Here is a 21994-nt window from a genome sequence, read left to right on the forward strand (position 1 = left end):
TGTATTTGGTGGTGCCTCTGCTGGGCAGAGGAGTATCAAGGAATCTCTCTGGTGATGCTAGCCATGTGGAGTAAAAGTGTGCTTTTAGTGGATTCAGAGACCAGGGCTTTCGATCTCAATTTCCCCGAATATGGAGTCAGGATGATGCCCCCTGTCCTTTTGGCTTCCCAGAAATATTTTCAGAAATTACGTGGTACTCCCACTTTCAGAGTCCTTATTCTGAAATGTGATAAAACAAATTTACAAAATAGTAGACCGGATGAAATATTTGCATTCAATAAATTCATGTTGTAGGCATACCAAATAACAATATTTGTTTGTTCAACCTCATTTGGAAATCAAAAGTCAGTGTTTAAAACTACACCCCAAAGGGAGGTCACAGCTGAATGTCCCTTCAAATCAAATATCCTTCCTTCACACTTCTGCACTATCCAGTGTGATAGTCTCTCCAAACTTGAAGAAGAGTAAATTGTTCTTTCCGGCTATGGTACTCATACCTGTTTGGGGGGTGGTTCTGGAGGACTGGGTTCTTTTCTTTGGGTAAGGAAGACCTAGGATGCTGGAGGTTTGACTCTGGGTTAATAGTGAGATCATGACCACGCACTGCTACTGTTCTATCCAGGAAACACTCTGGCTTCTGGAACCCTTAAAGCCTGGAGGAATCGGGAGAAAAGACCATCAACACAAGGACAGGTGTGCATGTATAGGAGGGAAGGCTGTCCCTGTGTTCCAGGAACAAACCTCTATGTAGTTGTGATTCCTGAAGTTCATTCCTCTGACACTGGCAAGGCGGCCTGGGCTTAACCCCTGGAACACTTCAATCTCTCTCTCTCTCTCTCTCTCTCTCTCTCTCTCTCTCTCTCTCTCTCTCTCTGTCTCTCTCTCTCTCTCTCTCTCTCTCTCTCTCTCTCTCTCTCTCTGTGTGTGTGTGTGTGTGTGTATGTGTGTCTGTCTCTCTCTCTGTCTCTGTCTTTGTCTGTCTGTTTCTTTCTCTTTCTCTCTCTCCTCTCTCTCCTCTTTCTCTCTCTCTCCTGATTTTTCCTTTCTTTCTGTCTAATTGCAGCATGATTCATAAGAGCTGCTCTGTATCAGTTATTTGCAAGCAGAGAGGCTCATCTTGTCCTAGAACTCTTCTTAAGATTCAAAAGGCAAAGAAGATGGAGAGGTTCAGTCCTTTTCCTAAGAATCATCTTGTTTTAGGCTCAGTCTTCAGTCTTCACAAGATACAACTGAGTGCCATGGAGAGAATACAAATCTGAGCCGAGACACAACGTTTGCCCGACCATTGGACATGCAGGTCATTTCAGGGTTGTGGTCCTTGATTTCTTCATGCTGATGCTATATCAGTTCTGTGAGAGCAGGAGCTCAGTTCAGCACATTGCCTGACACGTAGCAGAGAGGAACGTATTTGGAGGATGATAAATGTGTGCATCTGTAAAATAGGAGGAAGATTGTTAATTCTGAGCACCAAGCAAAAAACAATACACACACACACACACACACACACACACACACACACGCACGCACGCATGCATGCATGCAAGCATGCATGCACAGTGAGTGATCCCCAAGGTAAGAAATAAAAGGGATGGTTGTGGTCTAAGTCCTGAATTCTGAATTCCTGTCCCACTCTGCCATTGCCTTGTTCCATAGACTTTAGTCAGTCTTTAATCATCTTGTTCCTCCGAATTTTCAGTTTCTAAATAAGTAATTGATTAGTTCTCCGTTTAGTGTGGATGGGACTGGAGACAGTGATGTGTGTTTATGTTGAATGGATCTTCCTATATGAGACACACTAAATACATTTGCATTGACATAACTGGTGTGTCTCAGCTGGAAATTATCACTGGAAAATTGCAAACCATGTCTGATCCTGGAATCAGACAACATTTTTGGTGATGCTTTGAAAAGTCATCTGGAAAGGAAAGGGAAGGAGAAGCATAGAGAAGAGATGCATTGTCAGAAGGAGGCAGAATACAGTGTCAGATACTGGAAAAATTAATGGGCTGAGAGAAGACATAGGTTCTTATTCCAGCCCTGCCTTGAATTCCAAGTGATATTTAACAAGTCACTTCCCTCTCTGTGTTCACTCCCCTTCTCTTCTAAGATGGTAGTTGGATACCAGATGATACCTTTCAACTCTCTGAACACTACCTGGTCAAATTTGTGCAGCTTACCCCAGCACTTGTAGCCTAGAGCACAGCTACTTGCTGATTCTGCAGAGCAGGCCATGCTCTGCTAGGCCAGCAGTCAAGAAGAATGTATTTCCTTACATTCACAGGCACAGTCACCTCCCTAGGGAAAATAGTTTAGCAACAGTGAGATGCTGAACCTTGAGTTTGGCAGAAGGTGAGGTCAGACACTCTCTGAAGGGAACTCATCCTTCGATATCCAAGTTACACTTTTAGACAGGTGAGCGTAGGGAATGAACTCCAGACTTAGGTTAGGAGACTTCAGTCTAAAAGCCAAATTTGGTACTGACTTCTCTTACCATCCAGACTACTTCTTCCCATTTCTGAGTTTCAGTTACCTGCCATAAAACGATACTCTTTGCTTTGATTATTTCAAAGAGACCTTTGCACTGTGGTCCTCTATGTCACCTCCTTTCAGTACAGCAGGATCAAATGAGGGCAGAAGGGGACCTGGCTGGCAGCCCACTCTTATAGGCAGCCTGTTTCTCTCTATAAAGAAAATCACCACTGAATGAATGGTCAGTTTTTAGCTGCCTGCAATCAGAAGAGAACCCACTTGAGAGAGGAAACTGGGACCAAATCTCAAGCTGTTGGACATTTGATTGCAAAACAAACAAAAGCGATAAAAAACAGCCTAACCAAAAAAAATTTTTTTTCATCTGCTTAGTTTCTATTGTATGCCAAGTACTGTAAGCTTGCTCTGGTCTTCACAGGGCCATCTTTTTTTTTGTCTTGCTCATCCTGGTTTAGAGGTCATCTTCCTAAGAGCAGCTCTTACCTGAGAAAAACCTGAAAAGGACGTGATAGACTCACTTTTAGATGAGTACCCTGAAGGTCAGTGTAATCATTTAAAACTTAAGTTGAGTTATGTCACCTCCCAGTATAAACGAGGCAGACACCATCCCATCACTGTTGGAAGGGCACTCACTCTGGCTTCTGCCTTTTCCCCAGCTCTGCTCTGTTGCAGCTGTCCTGGCCTCTGCAGAATGCACTCCAGGCTCTGTCCACTCTGGGATCCTTTGCACAAGCCAATTCTTCCCCCAGAATACTCTTCCTGGCTCTTCAACTGACAGCTTCTTTAAATCCTTAAGACTTCTGCTGAAATGTCATCTCCTCAGAGAGGTATTTCAAGAGAATCCTAAGTAATCCCTCTCCACCAATTATTTTTTATCATAGCACCAGTTGCCTCCTTCATGACACATTTCATAATTAAAATGTTTTATTTAGTTGCCAACTTGTTCATTTCGGGCCTATCTTTCCCACTTGATTGTAAACTCCAGGAGGGCAGAATCCATGACTAGTTAGACACTTACAGTTAACACAGCACATGACAGAAGCTCGTATGGGAAGAGAGTGTGTTCAAAGGACAGTGTAATATTACTAAAGTGGAAGTATTTGCTTTCAAAGATCTCATCTAATTAGGAAGAGGCACAAAGAGACCATCACACTGGTGCGTAATCTTTCCACTTGCTATCTGCATAGGTATAGACCATCCTGAGGGGTCAGTGAGGCTTCCAAGGGTGGAGAAGTGATTTTTGAGTTATTATCTCAAAACTAATTAGGGATCTACCTGAGAGAGCACCAAGTGAAGGTGAATCAGTATGAATGGTGGTTAAGGTGTAATGAATAAGCGTGGATGAGTCATTTGTTCAACGTTAAGTGTTTTTAGGTGTTACAGACATAGGATCTCTTGAGGGGAACTTGAGGAGATGAGCCAGAAGTGCCTGATATTTAATATCCAGGTATTTAACATTTTCCTGAAGATAACAGGGGAAAGGGAAGGATATTAAGTAGATGAATTATAAGATTGGGGTATAGCTTTTAAAAACTTTTTAATTATAAAAATAATGCTTATCACTGTAGAAAACTTGAAGATAATAAAAACACATCAAGAAGCCAATGAGCTGTAGCTAACAGAGAAGGTGTTGCAGTGCTACCCAGCATTGGGCTGAGAAGGGTTGGAACAGCCTGGACTGGAGACAGAAGAGTTTTTAGGAGCCTTAGAGGGGAAAGGAGGAATGGATGATGAGCATCTGAATCTGCGCAGAGGCTAGGTAAATGAATGGAGAAGCCTTGCACAGAAAGGCACATCTTAGACAAAGATGGGCAGTGGGTTGTGGGAGAGGTGAAAGAGGACTGTGTTCACTCATACCTCATCCCTGGGAGGGAACTGAACACATCAGATATCAGCATCACACACAGACATGGACATTTTATTGCCTACAAGGGCTGCCAGCCAGGTCACCATTCTGATAAACTGAACACCAGTTTACAGCCAACAAATGCTTAATGGGCAGATATAAGATAGATCTGATTCTTGTTCCCTGGTCAGAAGATGACCAACTCTTGAATCTTGTGCAACAGTTTAAATTTGTAAAGTTTCTTTACCTATAAATGATAGTAGCAAGTTAACACAGATAAAGCTGTGCATGGTGGTACACACCTGTAATCCCAGAATTCAGGAGGCTGAGGAAGGTGGGTAGCCATGAGTTCGAGGCCAATCTGGGTTACAAAATTATTTCCAGTACAGCTTTAACTGCATAGTGAGACCTTGCTTCAAAAAGACAAAAAAAATAGTTATCACAGATATAGACACTGCAAAAATGATAAGAAGTATATTGATTTGAGACACATATAAAAGAAAACATGCTAAGCATCAAGTCTTATTAGAGTTATCTTTGAATCATGATGATGGCAATAAAATTGCCTTGATGATGGTGATAAACACTGATCAGTCTGTTCTTCCTGAGTATTTTGAAAAATGAAATATCTCTGATTCTCAGCTAATGCCCAAGGTCAAGAAGGTGCAAGACGAAGTGAGATGATTCATAAATATTTAGCTCCTATCCTGTGCCTTCTATTATGACAGACTCATTTGCATACGTTTTTCATTTATTCTTCATAACAATCTTATCATCTGTGTCTTATGAACGAGAAAACTGAAGAGGTTAAGTCACTTGCACAAAGTCTCAGAGCAATTAAGCTGCAGAGCTAAGATTTGATCTTAAAACTACAGGGCTTACTCTTGGACTAGGGTTCTCATATGATTTCATAGTTTCTCAACTGTGAGCCACTCTTTTATGCTGGAGCATTTCTGGATAAACTCGTTCCACAGTCATCACAGAGGGAGACTGGACAGAAGTCTCAACCATTGTGTTCTGCACTGTGGTGGCTCCATAGGTACCCGTCATCTCTTCGCTTGTTTTATTAACTATTTACGAATTCACCAGTGAACATTGAGTCAGACACTGTGTTAGACCCTAAGGGTAGAAAGAAAAAAGACCCTAGTATGATTAATGATACATAACAGCACTGTGAGTGTTTGATGTGCCCTTTGAAGGATGTAAGTCATAGGTTGTACGTGGCCTTGTCATACCAGTCGGTGTCTAGCCAGCGGAGAAATAATATCAAAATTTTCCACAAAGAGAATTCAATCAAAAGAATAACAGCTAGGAATAATGAGTTGTTAGATAACTTAAAAGACCAAAAGGGAAACAACAAATTGTCACAGATAGAGCCACTGCCGAAAGGAGCCCCTATTCCTGGTATTGGAGGGATAAAAGGAAGATGTGGGAATTATTAAAATGCAAAAGTCTCGATTAGTTTCCTTGCAAAGTTCAAACTTTACCCCAGGGAAGAAATCCTTTCTCTGGTGGGCATCTGAGTGTAGAGGAGGGAACCAGTGGGGCTGCAAATTCTCAGAAGGGATCACCACTAGGCAGTGCTGGTATTTCTAAAGGAATATATTGAAGTGTGTTCTGAAACTGAGGGGAAATCTGAAATGTGGATTTGATTGATTTTGCAGGAACTGGACTGCTACTACTGGAATGCATCAGAAAGACTTGGGGGATGCTGACAGGAAGAATAAGCAGACAGGTTGTTTATAGGAAAAAAATAGAGGATAGCGTTTTCTTCTTCCTCATCCCACCTTGTAGTATAGGAAAAATCCAATAAAGCTCCATCTGGAAATGTAGAAATAAAGTTTGTAGGACCCTACCACACAATAATGTATAAAAGAGTACATTTGAAGTTATAAATAATAGTGGAGAAGAATAGAGCGTCAAAATTTTGAATGATTTTAAGAAGATTCCCTGGAAGGCATGATATACTTTTCAGAGAAAGTCCTGAATCTTACAGGATGTGAGTGGGACTAAAAGGAGGAAATTGTGATGGTGCTACAAGTTGTTTTAAGAACTGAAAATGAAGTCCATAAAACACACATACACACACACACACACACACACACACACACACACACACATGACTGATGTTAGGAAGATGGTGAAATGACTTTTGAGCCTTCATGCCTTTGCAGAGACATTGATTTGAACAGCTATTAATACACAAAAATACCTTCATAAGAATTAAGAAATCCAAGCACAGATGGCAGAATCTGGGTAGAGCACAAAAACACGAAAAAAATTCATTGATGAAGGTAGAAGGGACAGTTTCACTTTACTTACACTACCCTTCCCCCAAACCCCAGCAGCACCTCATGGAGAGATACTGTCACATGGGAAAAGACAATGCAGTGACTTTGCCATAGACCCCAGCACCAGCAACAACCAGTGAACTCAGGTTCCAGGACAAACTCCGTAAAACTTGGCTCCAAGTCTATTCTAGTGTCAGTCTTGAACCCATGGTCCCTGGCTTTAAAATGTCTCTCCCTCCAGGACTCAGGATCCAAGCTGCTGCAGTGTGAGGCATGCAACTTTAGACCAGATTTGAGGCCATTCGCCACTGATCCAGTTGCAATGTCTACACTACTGTATTCTAGCACCAGGAAAACTTCCATATTCCTTTTTGTGACCTTCCTCCAAAGACCCCTTCACTAGGCCTACTCACACTGGTCTTTGTATATGAGGACTATCCACAGCACAAGCTAATCCCACCAGACATTACACATAGGATCTTTGGAAAAGATAAATGGTAAAGTAATTAACTTTTTGAAAGCCATGTATAAATACTAGGAGAGCACAAAAAGATTGTAATTATTATATATTATAAACATATACCAATTTAAAAAGACTGAAAGAGGTGTTCACTCCTTTAAATACAGGTGCCAACATACGATCCAAAATATTCAGAAAAACATGATGCTACCAACGGATTAAAAGAAGGCACAAATAACCTACCAAAAAGAAATAAAGATCTACAAACAAGCATCTTAATCTTGGTAAGCTATAAGAGAACACATAAGGAAAACTAAATGAAATCAAGAAACCAATACACTAGCAAGGTTAGAGTTCACCAAAGAAGTAAAAATTCTAAAGGAGCACCTAACTCAAATTCTGGATCTGAAGAAAATAGTGACTAAACTGAAAATTTTCGTAAATAACCTTGATAGCAGACTTAATTAAGCAATATCGGTGAGCTCAAGCAGATCATTTGAAATTACCCAAATGAACAAAACTAAAACAGAATTAAGGAAGCATGTAAACTTATGGCATACTATCAGCCAAAACAATAAAAATTTGCATTATTATGTGAGTTTTAGATCAGTACAGAAAGAGAAAGGGAAAAAACAGTTATTTTAACAGGCAGTGACACCACTCTTCCGTAATCCCAAGAGAGTAATGAGCATCCAGATACATGAAACTCAAAGTACCCTGAAATAGATTAAATATAAAGTAGTTTCCACTGAGATATATTAGAATCAAATTCACAAAAGTCAGAGACAAAAGGAATTTTGGAAATATCAAAAGAAAAAGAACTTGGGAACTCTTCTTTTCTAGAACTCTTATAGGTCAAAGGGTTCATGATGATGTATTGAAAGTTCTGCAAGGAAAGAAAAAAAGAAGAAAGAAAGAAAAAAAGAAAGCAAGCAAAAAGAGAAAGAACAAGTCAATTTCCAGCCACAAATACTATACCCAACAAAACTATCCTTCAGAAATGATACAGAGTTCTCAGACAAGTAGATTCTGTGGGAGTTTATCACCACTAAATCTGCTTTACAAGATATGCTAAAGGAAGTTCTTCCACTAGAAACAAAAGGATGCTAAGTAACAACATGAGAATATGAAAGTTCAAAATTCACTGTATGGATAAGAATATAGTCCATTTCAGAAACATCTGATAACTGAAATTAAATTACTTTAGCTTAATTTAAATTACTTTAGAAATTAAATTACAAAATAGTTATAGCTATAATAATTTGTTAATAGACACACAATACATAAAATATGTAACTTCTGATGTTAATAAATATGGAAGAGAAGTTAAACTACAGAATTTTTGTGCATGGTGAAAGTTAAGTCATTATCAGTTTAAAACACGTTTTTCATAAGGTTCATAAAAACTAGTAGTGAGTACAATTAAGACAAAGAAAAGGGAATCATAGCATATGCTACAAAACACCATTCGATCACAGATGAAACAGGATGAAACAGGATGAAAAGAACAAAAGAACTACAAAACAAAACCCTTCTCAAAATATCAATAGTAAGTACTTAATCTGTTGCTACTTACTGTAGGTGTAAATGCTCCAATAGAAAGAAATCGAATGATTGGATGAATTAAAAACAAAAACAGAAACAAACTACATGCTGCCTATGAGAGACTCCTTCTAGCTTTCAAGACACATATATACTGAATGTGAAAGGGTGACAAAAAGTATTCTATACCATTGGTAACCAAGGAGAATAGTGGTAACTAAATTTATATCAGAAAAAAATAGACTTTAATACAAAAACTTTAATGAGATACAAAGAAGGTCATTATATAATGATAAAGGACTTGATTAGTCAAGGTTATAATAATCATAATATATTTGTACACAGTACACAGTAGAGCACCTAAATAAAGTGTACATTGCCAGAACTGAAAGGCGAAATAATGTAGACAGTAACCCAATAGTAGTAAAGGATTCGATATCTCGCTTTAAACAATGAACAGATCATTCAGACAGAAAATCAATAATTACACAGTGGACTTGAACAGCACTGTAGACCAAATGAACCTGACAGACATATACAGAGCATTTCACCCAATAGCAGCAGAATACATTTCTTCTCAAGTTCACATGGAACATTTTTTAGGACAGGTCAACTTAGGCTGCAAAGTATCTTCAACTTAAGCTTGAAATCATACCAAGCACCTTTTCTACACACAATGATGTGAAAGTGGCAATCAATAATAGGAAGAAATTGGAAATTTCACAAATGTGGAAATGAAGTAACATGTCCTGAATAACCAATAGGTCAAACAAGAAATCAAAAGAGAAATTTTTAAAAATCTTTAAAACAATGGAAATACCACAGAGTAAAATGTATGAGATGAAGAAAAAAGCAGTTCTAGTAGTAGAGTTTGCAGTGATAAATGTCTACATGAAGAAAAAAATATCTCCTATAATCCAACTTTGCACCTCAAGGAATTAGAAAAAGAACAGAACCAAAAATAGCAAAATAAAACAATAAAAATCAGATTAGACATTAATGAAATGAACTAGAAATGCAGTAAAAAAAGATAAGCATGATCTTTGGATTTTTTAATTATAAAATTGATGAATCTTTAGCTACTAAGAAAAAAATGAAAACTTGACTAACAAACAGGAACTCTTACAACTGATTCTACTGAAACACAAAGGATCATAACTATTGTGTTGATGAATCAGATAATGTAGAAGTGGATGACTTCCTAGAAACACACTAACTACCCAGACCATGAGTTCCCTCATTAAGAAAAATTCTTAACAGACCAATTAGGAAGAAGATTAACAGAAATAAAGATAAAAATTATGTGATCTTCTCAGTAAATGTAGAAGTATTTGACAAAATTCAAATTCCTTTTCATGATAAAAACTAAACAAATTACATGCAGAAGGACTATAACTTAACAAAATAAAGGTCACCTGTGATTAGTCCACTATAGTCAGTGGTGAAAAAGTTGAAAAGGTTTTTTTTTTCCTCTCTAAGATCAGGAATGAGACAAGAATACTCACTCTTGCTGCTTCTATGAGACATGGTACCGGAAGTTCGAGCCAGAGCAATTAGACAAGAGAAATAAAGAAAATACATGCAAGTCAGAAGGGAAGAAATAAAACTTCTGTTGTCTGATGACATGATTTTACGTATAAAACTGTAGTCACAACTGTAAAGATGCAACTACAAAAGTTGTTAAAATTAATAAACAAATTGAGAAAATTGCAAGATACAAAATCAACATTTAAGAAAATCAATTGCATATGATAATAAAGTATTGGAAAAAGAAATTAAGAAAGCAAGCTCATTTATAATAGTAAAAAAATACTGAGAAATAAAATTAATCAGGAAGGCAAGAGAGCTATACACTGGGAAATATAAAACTGATAAAAATTGAAGAAAATATAAATAAAAGAGAGATAATTCATGATTGGAAGAATTAGTATCATTAACATGCTCATACTACCTAAAATGACCCACAGATTTAATGCAATCTTTGTCAAAACTCTATTTTTCACAGAAGTAAGAAAAATCCTAAAATTCATATGGACTCATAAATGGTCCTGAAAAGCCAAATCAATCTTGAACCAGAATTATAAAACCTGAAGCTCAGAGTTTGTGATTTCAAAATAAACTACAAAGCAATAGTAACAAAAATACCACAATATTAACATAAAGACAGACATAAATACCAATCGAACAGAACTAGTTCAGAAATAACCCCTTGAATGTTAGGTGAATTGATTTCTGACCAAGGTGCCAGGAACACACAATGACCATGTCTTTTCACAGTGTTAGGAAAACTGGACTTTTATTTCACATCCTTTAAAAAATTAAAGTAGATCAAAGACCTAAATAGGAGGTCAAAAACCATAAATTTTCTAGAAGAAAACTTAGGGTAAAAATTTCACGTTGATATAGCCAATGATTTTTTTTTTAATCTGACCTTTGAAAGCACAGGCAACAAATCAAAAATAAATTGGGTTGCACTAAACTAAAATGTTTCTGCACAGCAAAGAAAACCATCATCAGAGTGGAGAGACAACCTATAAAATGGGAGAAAATATTTGCAAACCATACTTCTGGTAAAGGATTGAGGTCTGAATTCAAACAACTCAGTAACAAGGAAATAAATAATCTTATAGAAAAAAGGCAAAGACCTGTAGAGATATTTCTCAAAAGAAGTCCCGCAGGTAACCAACGGGTATATGAAAATAGTGTCACTAAATATCACGATCTCATTTGTATGTAGATGCTAAAAAAAGTGTGAACTAGTACCAGTACAGAATTGAATGATTACTGCCTGGGGTGGCTGTAGGGGAAATGGGAACCTGGTAGCCACAGGGCTCAGAGTTTCCATGTAAAATGAGTAAATTTCGGTGATCGAAGGTGCAGCACAGTAGCTATACTTAATGATACTGTGTCTTACATTTGAAATCTACCAAGAGTAGGTCTTAAACATTCCCACCACAATAATTTTTTAAAAGGCAATTATGAGGGGATAGACGTTAATTGGCTTCATTGCGGTCATCATTTCACAACGTGTTCATATATGAAAACCATCACAGTCTGTGCTGTAAATGTGTATAGCTTTTTGCTGTAAATTATTCCGCAGTAAAGCTGGAAAAGAGTAAGATTTTTGAAGTCAGAAAAAGTATGAGAGAGAAGAGAGGAAAAAGGTAGCTGAAGACAACAGACAAGAGAAGAGAGTGTTTGCTCCTTTGAGCAGGAACCCAACAGAGCCTGGGAGTGAGGAGGAGATGAGATAGGAGACCTGGGCAGGCATGAACAGGGGAGACATTCCCTCTGCCAGGCTCTGGGTCTCAAGCCTTTTAAGGTAGAACACCAGGACTGGACTCTATGGAGGAAACAAAAATGGCCTAATTCCTATATATTCCCAATTTTGTCCTTCCAGTGTCCCATGACTAATGTATTATAGTCTCCAAAGTATAAATGAGGACGTTAAGCTCAAAGAGATTAGTTGAGTCCCAGCCACACTGCTCAGTACTGAGGGAGCCATTAGCATGGCTGTGCACGGCAATGGCACAGCTTGGGTTGGTACAGGATTTAGTGGCATGGCCATCGGTACATACCGTCCTAAACTGGGCCACATAGCTACCAGACAGGGTAGATATGAAAAGTGTGAGATAGTCTAATGCAGTTTAGGAGCTCATTTATTTCCCCCATGCTAGAAGGATTCCTTATATGAAAAGTTGAAATCACTTGTATACATGAAGTCCTCAAGGGAGCAATGCTTGAAATCTCATCTCAAGAAGCCCATTTCATCTGCATTACCACAATCCTTTGGGATTCTTGGATCAAATGAGCTAGTGTCAGCAACAATAAAGCTTTCTAGTAGTCATAGAACTATCATGCTTCCTAATTCTGAATTCTGAGGGTGTCTAGAGTCATGAGAGTACCTCGTTGGTCAGGAAGATCACAGCACGGTATTTGGTACTGAGGACCTACGTTTCTGATTTCTCAACTTGTTTGGGAGTTTGCAAAATTTAGTCTCCGATGCTTGTTATAGCTAATTTCACACTTTGCTGTCACTTGTTATTAGGTGAGAAAAAATACAGGCCTGCTAGCAAATTCTCATTTAAAGAGAAATAAAATACACATTCGCTGTGGCATACTTAGGAAAAAAAGCAATTACTGAGTAGATATTGCTGAGTGTACCTCATAATGTAGAGACCCAAGGAGGAATTAAACAGCATGGTCAGGAAAGTCCTCCGGCCGCACAGCATGGTTTAACTTCTCTTGCTGTACTTTGGCCACTTCCAGATAACCCCACACAGCGTTTTCAGTGGCACTAGGCATCATTCCAGGTGGGTGACAAATGAGAGAACATTCTCCAAATTCCAGGACAAACCACTAACTGGTTCTTCTTATAATTTTGCAGTTTCCCACAGATCCTTGCTGGTGGCTGACACATGTTGAGTGACTTATCCATGGCTATGGCAGCTTTTGGTCTTCTGGGGCTCAGAGAGCTGGTGCTGGAGCACCAGCCAGCCTTGTATTAGGATCCAGCCCCTTGATTTGATGAAGCATTTGCAAAGCAGGGCAGAGCTAAGGTGATGGGAACTTAATGTGATGAATGTCCTGCGTGTAGGCTACTGTGCTGGGCTTTACTGTTAGCAGACAAATAAGGCATATTCACTACTCTCTGGAGTGCCCTACTTGAATTGGGTGACAGATCTTATATAGAAAAAGATCAATCACTGTGGAAGGCAGATAAATGCCAAATGAGAGGGAGACACAGTGAGTCCCTTCAAACTAAAAAGACCATTCACAGGACATAGTTAGACTCCATTTTCAGAGAAGGAAAATGAGGGTCAGAAGAAATGTGAGGAAAATGAACGGCCAGGGAAGGGTAGAAGAGACATGGTGAGGCTGATGTATTGTGGTCTAGTTCTCTCCCATTTCCAGTACATGGTACCAATTTATCTAAGTGTTATCCATCTCATTTTGTTCACGAAGAATGTGCACTTCAGAGCAGCTAAATGGCAGAGCGGTTAAATGGAGTAGAGCTTGAACTCAGAGTCTGTTTGATTTTCACACTATGTTTTGATGGTAGCTCCAGTTATCACAGAGAGCTGCAAAGAAGAGGTGGCACTTGTGCTGGTTCTTTAAAAAAGAAAATAAAAGGCACATGACTGCTGAAGGAAGAGCATGTCTGTGGCATTCCAGTGAGGAATACAGAGGGGCAACAGGTGACCTGCAGGAACCTAGGGTTAGGCTGGGGCTGCAGGTGTCTTTCAGACAAGTTGAGATGCTTTTTCCCAAATGGCCTCCTAACTAAATTGCCTTTCAGCCATGAGTCCCCTGTCGTGGTTTATGTTGGTGGCCCCCAGGCCTCATCATTTGCATTGTGCATTTGTGATTGGTTCATTGTCTAGCCCTTGGATTGGGGGTGTGAGTGCTACAATGGCCTAGGTGTGGAGCCAAGATGTAACGTAATGGCAGGGAAAAAAAAGGTGTGTCTCGCTCTCTTTTACCTGTTTCCTCCTTGCTGTTTGCAGCCGCCATGAACTGCGGCCCAGCCATGCGACCGCCTTCGAGCCAACTACGTAGAGACTAAAATCTCCAAAAACTTAAGAAATAAACCTTTCCTTTCCCAACTTTGGGCTTCAGGTATTTTGTCTCAGCGACCAGTAAAACATAACTAAGACAAAATTCAGTATCGAAAGCTTAACTAAATGGATTTAGCAATTCTATACCCAAGGATGTTAAAGAAGACCCACCCTAGGGTGGCTCATCACTTGGAGGTATAAAAGGGAAGGAGGACAAATGCATTCCATTCTTGGGAGAAGCTCCAGTCTTCACTTTTTGTTTGGACATCGTCTCCTGGCTTCCAGTGTTGACTCTTCAGCTTTCCAGCATAGATTCTTCAGCCTTTCATCGTAGAGCCTTCAGCCTTCTCTCACAGACCCATCAGCCTGCTGGTGTGGACTAGGGTGAACTCCAGACCTTGGATTGAATCCTTCGGCCTCCAAGGCATAGACACCCTCTCCATGCTTCCTCATTGGACTCTGTGGCTGACCATCATAAGCCAATCTTGTTGTTTCTGTGTATCTCATGTTATAGCTGTTCTGTCTAGTAAAACCGTAACTAATACATCCCCAGACCAAAGCATTCGCAGTGGGGTGAGAGCTCTTCTGTAACTTAGCCCCTATGATAGGGGTGGTCACTAGTCATATTTCCTTGATCTCACTTTTCCTGCATTAAAATAACCACAATCAAGGGCATTTGATACATAAATTAAATTTCCCCAGAGGAACCAAACCAGAAGAATACATACCAGTATAATACAATTGGGTATTACATTGGCTCACACCATCAAAGACTAAATAGTCCCACAGTGACTGTCCCTAAGCTACAGGGCCAGGGAAAACAGTAGCTAGCTGTTCAGTCTAAGGAGCTGGAAGCCTCAGAAGAAAAGGGACCAGCCCCAATTCAAGGTCCTTAAAGGCCCTCTAGCGGGTCACTGGTGGACATTGGTTTTTAACAGTTGAATTATGAGGAATCTGGTGCACATGGGTCACAAGAGCAGCAAAAAGACACCCACCCTGAAGAAGGACTGAGCACGTGCTAGCTTTCCCATCCTGCCTTTTGTTCCATGGGAATTCTCAGTCAGCTCATTGGCCAGAGATGCCTATATTTAAGGTAGGTTTTCCCCATTCAGTCCCCTTACTCACATGCCGATTGACTCAGGAACTACGCTTATCGACACACCTAGAAGTGGGCCTTCCTGATTTTTTAGGCATTTCTCCATCTGTTCAAGCTTGATTGCTTTGATCTTGTGGTGGTGGTTCTCAAACGTGGCTCCTTTTTTAAATTGTATGGGGATATTTAGAAAATAATGGTACCTAACCCCCCTTACAGATTCAAACCTGGGCTCTGACTTGGATATCAGGTGAGTTTACTGCACTGCCCAGCTTTAATCCACCACTCTAATATTTTACCCCTCGGGTAAGCTTGGGTAGCTCACTTCTTTCTGCCCCAAACCTGTTCATGTTTAAGTTGGCTGGTCCTAGTCACTTATTTCTTCATCAAATCTTGCCTTCATAATTACTATATCTTAAGTATGAGCCACAGGGGATGTAGTCAATGATGTGCTGTTCAATTTTTAACAACCAGCTCTCTGGAAAGAGACAAAGCCTTGATTTGTTGATTTCTCTGTTAAAAGTATTCCCATTATCACTGGTTTAAAGGTACCAACAAGAAGTAGATGGACTCAGAATAAGGAGAAACTGTGCATAATTGGCTCTAATGAGCCATAGTGAGCCATTCACAGCCCTGGATAGAATGCTAACTTCAATTCTTTCCACATCCTCAAGGCAGGCGGTCTGGTTGGGAGCAAACAATACATATATATATATATATATATATATATATATAATGAAGAATACAAGAGAGACAGAAGTAAATTCAGCCTGGCAGGGTCATGAAAGATGAGTTTCAATGAAGGAATGAATTGTTGCCCTTAGATATCAATTTTCTCAGGTGCCTCTCCACTGCCTTTGTTTTTCTCTAACATCCTCTACATCTCCATGATGGCATTGACAGTCAATCAGAGTATCTGGCCAGGCTGAATTAACTGATATTACACTCTGATGAAACATGATTCTGCCCAAGAACAGAGCACTCAAAATTCACTTAGTCTGTGTGGAAATAGATCACTGATGCACATGATCCATTAGTGATTTTCAAGTGTTGTGGATGACTTGTGGCCTTAAGATCTGCTGATGTTCTTGGGTACTTTGAGCTGCAATGGGAACTCAGGACTTTGCTGCACACTGAGATGTTTTCAGTACTTCAACCCAGGGCCACTCCTGAAACTCAAACACCTCCTGGACAATTGTTACTGATTTACTAATATGACAACCAGAAGTTCATTTGCTTTGAACAAAAAGTTCTGTACAGAAGAAGAAATCCAATCTCATGTCCAAATTGCTCCTAATAAACCCACAATTGGCAGCCTGTATGATCATCATCTCAAGCTATAATTGTGTGAAAAATGGATGCATTCCCATAACCATGAGGAAAGACCAAATCTTCTCCCACTGGGTAGTGGTTAATAATCTCATTAAGTTATTAATGAAATTAGCAGAGCTTCCTGCCTTGGCTGGCAGCAAATATCAGATGAGGCTATTTTGTGGAAGCCGACAGTCTATTACTTTGGGGATTCTTCCTTGCTGGATTGTTGTCCCTTGAAGGCAGACTCCATGGGCTGGCTCAGAGCAGCCTGCATGTAGCACCTAGCAGACCTGTCCTTACTCCATGCAGAGGATGTAGTGGCCCAATCAGCAGCCCATTTAGGAGTGTATTTGTGTGATGGTGGCTCTATAAACCAGGAGAGAGCTAGAGTTACTAGTTCTTTTGAGAAGCAGAATGATGTTGTAGAAATAGTACTCATTTGAGATTCAGGACCCCTGGGACTCTGTCCTAGCTCTCACCAGGTGAGTGACCTCATGTGAGTCACTTCATTTCTCTGGTGCCTTCTTATCATCAAAGCAAAAGGAGGGTTTGAATAAGTTGAATCTGTGAGGTTCTATTTCCATCATCTCACTTGTACAATGGATACTCGGTGTTTGGCTCATAAGGAAGAAATGCCTTTTTTGTCATGTACCCACACCAAGCTTTGTACTTTTTTTTTGTTTTTTTCCTTTTTATCGGTACCAGGGATCGAACTAACGACTGCCTGCTTGCAAGGCAGGCACTTATGTCGCTGAGCTAAATCTGCAGCCCCTAAAGCTTTGTACTTTTTAACTCATAAAAATACAAATGGATGTTTTTGCTATAGTGTCTGTCCTCATTCATCACATCACAGGTCACCTGTGCAGTTTGGAAGACATATGTGTTGGAATCTAGAAAAGTCAATGTTCCCACTATTCTTCTTCACTCTATTCTTTTTACTATGATGACCTAGAGATTTGAAGTTAAGATTTTGGGAAGATTTCTTTCTCTTTGAATTATTGTCTTTGAGCTAATGAGTATAAGCCATTATTTATCTTTAATTCATTTCAAAACTTACTGTGTGTTTAATGCTTTGGGAGAGATGTTAGTGTTCCAGCAATTTCCTCTGAGGAAAGTCCTGTAGACAAAATTAATCGCTCCGTCCTTGGCATACACTTACCAGCTCTCACAGAGCTCTTTCTTCATTGCACTTTGGTTGATTTTTCTGTCTCCTTCCTCTCCAAGAAACCGTGAGCCTTCCGGAGCAGAGACTGGCTTGCATCCCTTCTAGCATCCCTGTTTTCACTGTGTCTGGTGCATAAATGTTCATGCAATGAATTGAGTTGTGCTCCTTGTAGGAAGACACAATAAGTCAACTAACTTAAAATTTATTTTCAGAGCCTGTTGGTCTTTGACAGGACTTTTCCTCCAAAGGTAATTAATCTCAGTTGTGCTTCTGCTTTTTCCATCTTCCCTACCCCATCACTTTCCAAATCTACAATATCAGGTCGAAGTTGAATATCAATTGAAATTGCCTGGTGAGCATAAAAAATAAATAAATAAAAAGCCAGGCTTTGTTGAGCACCCATTAGTTACCACACAATTTCCTATGCCTGTACCATGAAAGCAACTCTATGCTTATTTTCTCTTTTTACAGGTGAGGACACAGAGGCTCAGAGAAGTCCTGAAAGTTAGGGAGTCCCACAACTAGAAAATGATAATGCTGAGATTTGAACTTAGTTATGTGATTATAGCATCAAAGCTAAGAAGACTTTCCGTGAATTCATTTTTAAATACAATTTTATTTTTAATTGATGTATAAACTTTGTGCTTATTTATGGGACACAGTGGCATAATTAGATATGTACATTTAATATGTAATGATCAAATTAAGGTAATTAACATCTCTATCTCCTCATTAATAAGCATTGGAAAACTTAGACTCTTCTCCAATTAGTTTGCAATGTGTAAATAATTGTTACAGACCATCGCTGCTCTTCTGTGCTATAGAATACCAGACCTACCTCTCCTTATGTGCTGATAACTATTATCCACCTAACCATGTCTCTTACCCCTTATCGTCTGAGATTCAATGAATATTCCATTTTCTTGTTCAATGTCTTTGTGGTAATTTCTCTAGCCCAACTGAGCCCAAACTTTAAAAGCAATAGAGAGAAGGAAGGCATCCACTGAATCTTTCAAAATGAGTCAATCATTTCTTAAATTGTTTTAGATTTTATTTTATGTTTTTGAGTCAGATTGGCCTTGAAACTTCCATCTTCCTGCCTCAGTCTCCCAAGTACTTGGCATAGTGCTAGATTGATAAGTGCGTACCACAATGCCCGATATTCTTATTTTCATCCTCAAAAGTGCATCCTTTCATTCCACTGAATAAGCTGAATTGCACATCTCAGATCATGGCTATGTGGTATGAGTATGGTGCCAGACCCAAGGTATGTCCCCACCAAAGGCATCTTCTTCCCGTACTTCAAATGACTGCTTAGCTGATGCAGAGAAGCCCCTTCCAGTCTGGCCCTGTTCCTTTCTGCATCAGTTTCCACCACTCTACCCTAGTAGGAAAAGTACCATATTGCCCTTGTCATATCCTTGTTTTGTGACATCACACCTGCTCAACCTGCATGCCTGCACTCTCAACTGAGCTACAAACTACACATATTTTGGTGTCTACCTGATGCTTCACATCTACTCTGTGCCTCTCCTCTTCCTTCCTGAGCTAGAGGAACTCTGTTGCTTTTAAGTTTCCATCATCACTCCTCATTTTGCCCTTTGTTGCTGTGTTCTAATATTGCAACTCACAAGCAAGAAAAGGGCTCCAAGTTCAGACAGATGTGGATTCTGTTTGAGACTGATTTCCCAGAAGCAGGCTCTATGGAGTGCATTCCGGTGTTTCATTAAGAAGAGAATTCCAAGAAAAATCAATAAGGAGTAAGCAAGGTAGAGGAGGGGACAAAACCAGCAAATGGAGCAATTTGGGGAAAGTTCTGGCTCAGCCTAATTTTGTAAATTACACTTCAGCATATGTCCCTCCACCTGGTAAGATGGCCACACTTCCTTTCAAAAGGTAGGAGCTGAAAGATGTACTTAATTCCCAAGTTCATGAAGCTCTGTGAGAGAAATGGCCAAGTGGATCTAATTGGTCATGGGGCTGGAAGAAAGGCAAATAGAAAGGAAAAGAAAAATACAAGCAACTTGATTGGAGGATTGACAAAAATCCTAAGGTTGGAATCTGTGTTCTTCTCTTAATTTTTTAGAATCTCAGTCTCTCTGACTGCAAAATCGGATAATAACCTCTTGATGACAGAATAAAGAAATTGCCACATAGTAATAAATGTTAGTTGCTTTCCTTGCATAAGGACTTGTATTTTATGTGTACATGTATATGTATCATACCATATTATATTATTCTATACTGCATTATTTTTAGTGTGTTCTGTTCTTCCTGTCTCAGACACTTTATCCATACTCTCTCTCTCCCAATTTCTATGTTGCTGAGTGCACTCTTCATACCATTTAAATCTCACTTCAAATGCCACTTCTGTTAGGAAGTTTTCGTTGATTCTCAGGCTAGGTCACATTCCTTCATGAACTACATGATATTATATAGACTTTTGGGCATTTATTTAAGTACTTATTGCTATTTTTTCCCTAAACCTATGTATGTTGTAATAGATAAATCTCATCTGCCTTAGCAAAGATCATCTTTTTGATCATGTTATTTCTTGAGCTTGCCAATATATGGAATGAAGATTTGGATAGATGGAGCTTGAATTAAGACAAAACTATAAGTCCATTGATGGGTCAAGTAGAATCCTCTGGGTCACTCCTGGGCACTTTCACTTAACAGGTGCTCAGTAAATGCTTTCTGTTTGATTGGTTGGCTGGTTAATAGAATAAAAGATGATACAGTGAGATTTCCAGGCCCTTATCCTGGTCCAGATTTCTTATTGACTGTGTTTTCTTGAGCAAGTGAGCATCTCTTTGACTCACTATTTCTCTAAATATTAAATGAAAGGATGAACATGGTGAACGGTAAAGTAAACTGCCCCATGTGGCACTAGACTACACTAATAGATTATTCAGGGCACTTGTGAATTACCTACAGAGGCAAATGGAAGGGTGTGCTGGGTATAGACTGAAGCCTAGAGGTTGCGCTCCCATCCATAGAAAGGTCTTCATGCTGGAAGAAATGAGGTGCATTGGAAGAAGCAAAGTCCTCATTCAGCACTAAGACAGAGCCCGGCGCTCTTCAATGTGAAGCTAGGTGATCCTTCGTTGTCTTGCCTGACTCTTTTTCTTTCCCCCAGTTTGGCTTAAGTGACTCAGCCTACTATGGCTGTGTGGCCTTGGGCAAGTTATTATATTACAAATGTCCTGATTGCCTTAGTTTTCTCATCTGTAAAGTGAGGTCTATAGAGCGCAGAAATTGAAAGTCTTAATCCATGGAAAGTGCTTAGAATAATGATCAGGAAGCAATGACTCAGTAAGCATTAGCTAGAATTGCTTCTGCTTTTGTTGTCATTGCTGCTACTGCTCACCTTTGCTGATGGGGACGGCACTCTGGACAGACATTTATCTCCCAGGTGTCTGCTTCTGTACTTTGACATTTACCAAACGCTGTTTGGGGAGGTTTGTCTCATTGGTGCTGTGGAAAAGGAGCGCACTTTAAAGAATGGCAGACCCGCATCTGAATTCAGCTTTCTAAACTACTTAATCTCTCTGAGACTCAAGCTCTCATTTGTATAATGGGGGATTAAGACTTCACCTTGGAGGATTATGCTCAGGTTAAGTATGTATTTGTGGAGCACCTATTGCTTATTAGGTATAGCGTAAAGCCTAAGGCTTTTATCCATGGAAGCATCAGGGGCTCCAGAGCATAGAGGAGATCAGGCAGTGAGCATCTGAGTATTGTTCTTACAGATTTAAAGATAAATTTATACTATGGGTAATAAACTTATGGAACTCATCACCCTGGCATCTGGCAGCAGATGAATATGAATAGGCCTGGAAGGGCATAGAAAAACAAGTAAAGGCTGGATCCTTGTTGAATTATTGCAGCAGCATTTCCTAGAAAATGTGCATTTAGGAATGGCGATCATGCTGAGATGCTCTGTGGGGAAAGAAATAAGAAAGAAATAGTTTCTGTGGTTAGAAACCTGTGGGGAATTATATGTGCTCTATTCTGCTCCTGCTAAGATCTTCATGTTGGAAATTTTTATATTGCTGAATCAGCAAGTATTTAGCATGTGTGCTATGTGCCAAAATTGTCCCAAGCACTTGTAATCTTGCAGTGAAGAACAAAGGCCCCTGTCCTCATGGAGACTACAATTTGGTGGGAAGACAGACAGTAAGGAATAAGCACAATAGGAATAGGTCCTGAAGCAGTGGTGAATATAAAGGGGAGAA

At 39.5% G+C, this 21994-nt stretch overlaps 1 protein-coding gene and 1 long non-coding RNA gene across 2 annotated transcripts in view; both read left to right on the top strand.

The window, feature by feature from the left end:
* Asic2 (acid sensing ion channel subunit 2) overlaps nucleotides 1-21994 on the top strand; it is a 1050952-nt gene that overhangs the window by 129288 nt on the left and 899670 nt on the right. The gene's annotated exons all lie outside the window — the stretch shown is intronic.
* LOC134476483 (uncharacterized) lies at nucleotides 1070-14728 on the top strand. The gene is made up of 2 exons (XR_010048180.1): nucleotides 1070-7368; nucleotides 13014-14728. It is a non-coding gene; the product is annotated as an uncharacterized LOC134476483 (long non-coding RNA).

This window comes from Cavia porcellus, unplaced genomic scaffold (assembly GCF_034190915.1).
Source record: "Cavia porcellus strain 051 isolate PalLab524CR breed Dunkin Hartley unplaced genomic scaffold, mCavPor4.1 scaffold_6, whole genome shotgun sequence".
Lineage (NCBI taxonomy): Eukaryota > Metazoa > Chordata > Mammalia > Rodentia > Caviidae > Cavia > Cavia porcellus.